The sequence below is a fragment of the Phalaenopsis equestris genome, unplaced genomic scaffold (genome assembly GCF_001263595.1).
Source record: "Phalaenopsis equestris unplaced genomic scaffold, ASM126359v1 Scaffold000519, whole genome shotgun sequence".
Classification (NCBI taxonomy): domain Eukaryota; kingdom Viridiplantae; phylum Streptophyta; class Magnoliopsida; order Asparagales; family Orchidaceae; genus Phalaenopsis; species Phalaenopsis equestris.
Genome location: NW_018164959.1, coordinates 62,560 through 67,349, shown reverse-complemented (window position 1 = coordinate 67,349; position 4,790 = coordinate 62,560).

Genomic DNA, 4,790 nt, shown 5'->3' with positions numbered 1-4,790 from the left:
AAATAATAGTATTTTTAAGTCCTACACAATTTTATATATCATAAATTAAGACAAATATTGGTATTGGAGGAAAATTTGGAATCAAATTAAACAAAAAAATTTCATACGCGAATTTGGTCTCTAGCTCTGACGGCGTCCGCCTAAAGGACCATGGCGCCGACAGCGCCATCGGGAGCGCCGACGGCGTCCCGAGCATTTTCCACTTGTTGAGCGATTTTGGTGGACTTTGGGCGGGATTTCGCTCTACAATAACCACCGAGAGAAGTTTTTAAAGTCCTAAAAACTGATTTGGACATCCAGAAACTTCCTAATTTCGAATTCTATGACTTCCAATTCTAGAAATACTTCAAGGTATGGAGTTTTCAATAGAAGAAGTTTTCAATAGAAGAACGCACAGAGATTATACGATAAAGTCATCACAAAGAAGAGACTTATCAAGGAGGGAGGTTTTGTTAATCGACTTATCAAGGAGGGGAGAGAGGTTTTGTAAATCATGGAGTTAGTAATCCAAGTTCACAGATCGAGATCGAGAAAATCATTATACAGAGGGAAGTTCTGTGCTACACTACTGCTGCAGTTGTAGTACTCGTAGTAAAAGAGTTTTATGCTAACTTACATGGAATTACCCAACGAGTTGTCTTCATTCGAGGTAAGGCTATACCATTTACTTCGGCTCGGATTAATGATTTGTTTATGATAGAAAATGTTCCAATATGTCATTATACAAATTTTATCCCGACGAAAGATATGATGCAAGAAGTATATTATTTTCTGATGAATGAACATGATAATTGGAAAATCCAAGATGAGCGATACGTTAGTTTCTCTGCTTTGCTACTTAATCCAATTTCAAAATAATGTCATTTCTTCATATCTGCAAAACTACTACCTACCATGAAGATTAGTAGAGTTACAAGAGAAAGTGTCATTCTAAACTATTACATTCAAATGGAAAAAACCATTGATGTAGGGTCAATTATTTTCAAATTTGTTATTGGTATTATCATGAATGGGCCAATATATGGACTTGGATATCCTTCTACAATTTTCTTACTTTGCATTCAATCTCAAGTTACATATGAAAGTTGGGAAAATGTTTTACTACTTAAATTACTCCAAAATTTCAGCCGATTGACGAACTCTTCAAGTAAGCTTAATGAAAATGAAGCATTAGATTGTATTTTGGACCACTCATCACATGCTTCAACACCATTGATGCCACCAACAGTTGGAAGTTCAATATCTTTGGAGAATTGGAGAAGAGTCTTTGGAGAAGAGAATGAAGAAAATAGAAAGATAACTACAAAGTATTACAAATGCAATAGAAAATCTTAACTACCTTTTTGATCACCTAGATTGGAGAATGAAGGTGAACTTTGATCATACAGGAACAATTGAAGAAGGATTGGTGCATATGTTCAAGAAAAATGGATGGATTGATGAAAATTCGTGGATCGATGAAGATTCGACTGATCAATTTCCGTACCGACCCTTCTACAATTTATATTTCCATTACCAGCCTATGGGAGATATCAGAGGAGGAGAAAGTACTGAAAAAGAGGCAGATTAATTGAAAAAGTTATACTCTCTACTATTTTAAAATACTTATGTTTTAATATAACTGTGTGGATTTGATTTACTTTACTTTGCTTTAGAACTTTGATTATGTGTACGGCTTAGTGTTAGCATTCTAGTGTTGTGGCTTTTTTTCGACGTGGATGTATTTTCATATATAAAAGTTAGTTTGGTGTTGTTTGTGAATTATTTTTAGATGAAAATTAATGTTCAAAAAGACTAAATAAACTTTGGAGTAAATTAAGAGAAAATTGAAAATTAAAAAAATCAAAATAAGAGTTTTTTGGCCATTGGCGCTGACAATGCCCTCGACCCGAACTGACCCAAACACCTTTAAAATTTGCGATTTGCATAGTGAATCACCATTTTTACCCCTTGAGTCACCTTCAACCTCCGGTTTCTGCACCTTGGGCTTGCTATTGCTCGATTTTGAGGCAATTTTAAGGTAAACAAAGTTTGGATTTCATCTTCTCTAGGTAAGAGCTACACTTTGAACTCAAAATTTTTTATTTTCAATAAGGATTTATCATACATTGCTGAGATCCAAAATTTTGAGATTTTCTGGAAGATTTTGAGAAAATCATTTGACAAAGAACACTTACTTAGTAGATTTAAGTTTAAAACATTTCACATTGTGATGTTTGGAATTTTTAGGAATTTATTTGGATGTTATCAAATTTTTGTAGATCTACTATGACACCTAGAATGAGCAAAGGAAAGATAAAGATAGATTTTGATGATCAAAACTTTGTCAGTTACATGACCAACATTTGCTTCAATAGTCTACATACAACTAAAAAAGTGATTCTGGATCGAGGATTTAAAAATATGGGAGGAGAAGTCGAGTGATTAATCAATGATCAGCAGTGGGAAAATTTATGTTATTTTTCTGTCGATGTGATTATTGGTGTAGTGATGGAATTCTATGCCAACTTTACAGAAGCTTTTGATGATTTCGTTTTCGTTCGTGAATCTACTCAACTTGAAGTTCCACATATTGGTCATAACCTCTAGCACTTAGTAGGTGGGGTCATTATAGAGGAACTCAAGATGAGTCACCATTAGGACTGCTGGACCTTAGGGTTGACCCTGGGTGTTGGTCTAGGGCTAAGTCACTCACTCACAATCAATCACTACCCTAAACCCAGAATTTCCTGACTTTGGTCCCTTGATACTTTTGGCAGACTCATGTAGGTAGTCCCCTAAACCCATTAGCCCTAGGCTAGGGTTTGACTAAGACCACTACATAGAGGACACAAAATGAGATTTCCATTGGTTCATTGTTTATTGATGATGGTTGGCACTCCAACTCTACCAAAACACCCAACCTAGCCTTTTGCCCCTAAATTCCCCCAAATTACCTAGATACCTTTGGAACCCCAAATTTGGCCAAAATTTCCAAATCTACCCAAAATACCCAACTTGGTTCAAAAATCATTTCAAACACATTGTAAACACCCAAACTACCCAAAATCACCAAAATTAGCCAAACTACCAAAATACCCCTCCTTACCCCAAAATTCCAAAAATTCCAAAGATTCTAAAAATCTCCAAAACCTCCCAAATATTCCCAATTTCATTTTTCTCAAGTACCACATGACCCAACTTGACCAATTTAATCATCTTTGATCAAAACCCTAAATTACCCTTTAAAGGCCCATATTCTCCACAAATCACTCCAAATGTCTATCAAATTGGTCTCAATTTACCCAATTTTAATTTCTAAACTTAAGTTCACCCTTGATGTGACCAATCTAAATCCAAGCTCAAATGGTCCATCATTTGAACCCAATTTTGGTTTAGATCAAAACCCCAATTTTGGCCCCATGACTTGGTTCCACCAAATTGAACTCATAGCCCACTCAATTGGCCACAATTTGTGTTGAAAAACCTTCATAACATTTTCATACATCAAAATTGACCTTCAATTGGCCTTGGTGAAGCCTCAATTTCATTTGATTTCAACCTAAGTCCAAAAAGCCACAAATTTACTCCAAATTGACCATGTCTCAAAATCTCACCAAATTGAGGGCCTTAAATTGACCTACCAATTGAACTCAAAATCACTTCAATCCTTCATCATAAATCTTCATAACAATCATCTACACAATATTGATCAATTAATTGGTCAATTGACATGACTAACCTAGCCCAAACCGAAGTTTTGATCACTTCAACTCACATTGAACCCATGCATTAAACATGACCAAACCACCTTAAAGCAATCAAATTAACTCCATCTCAGCCATTGGTTAGACCTTAAGACTGAGCCAAAACCCATCTAACCCAAGCTAGATGAACCATGGACCAAAAGTCCCACAAATTAAGGGATCTTATTTCCAAAAATACACATGCTTAAGATACCCTTACCAAAACTAAACCCCATTGCATTAAATTGCTTTGACATATTTACCTGAATACCCTGAGCACCTAGCCACCTCTCCCTCGTCAGAGAAGCTCAAAACCGAGAGATACCCCCATGGAACTTCACCCAAATCAAACCTAGAGGCCAGCTCAGCTAAATTAAATTGTAGAGCTCCTCTGCCCTCCACCTAAGCAGCACAATGCACCCCTTAATTGGCCATGACAGCCACCCCTTAGCCATTTTTATAAAAAGCACCTCCCCCGACCATGGGAGGGGGCGTTGAAAATTTCTTAGAGAGACCTCCCCAAACTGACCACAGAGCTTCCCTAAGATCTCCTCAGTGCATTCCAACTATTTTTCCTCACTAATTTTCACTGCCGGAGTTCAATTTTGAGCCTGAAATCTTGTCGGAAATCAGGACAAAGCCCAATACACCTCCATAGTCTACCAAACTCAAATTAACTTCACCCACAACTTCACAACAGTGAAAGAAGCTTAAGCCCCATCAAATTCCCCTCTCACATAGCCTCTACTATAGCTCTAGACCAACACTCAAATCCGACCGTGATTGAAATCATACATAGGCCTTACACCAAGACCAGAGACTCAATCCCTAGCCTCCTTGGGTCACAACGAACGTGCCAAAACTCTCTGATCAAAGCTTCACTTCTCAGAGCAAAGGTATAAAATCTCTCCCCCTCCCGAGCCTCTTTTGATTCTCCATTTGCTTAAAGTTAATTTGACGGCATCATAATTGTATGGATATGTTCCTCTAGTCTAGAAGAGCATTTAAAAAAAATCATCCAATTTGGTTAAGAAATGAGAGAGATCTTAAGGCTAGAAGATGGAC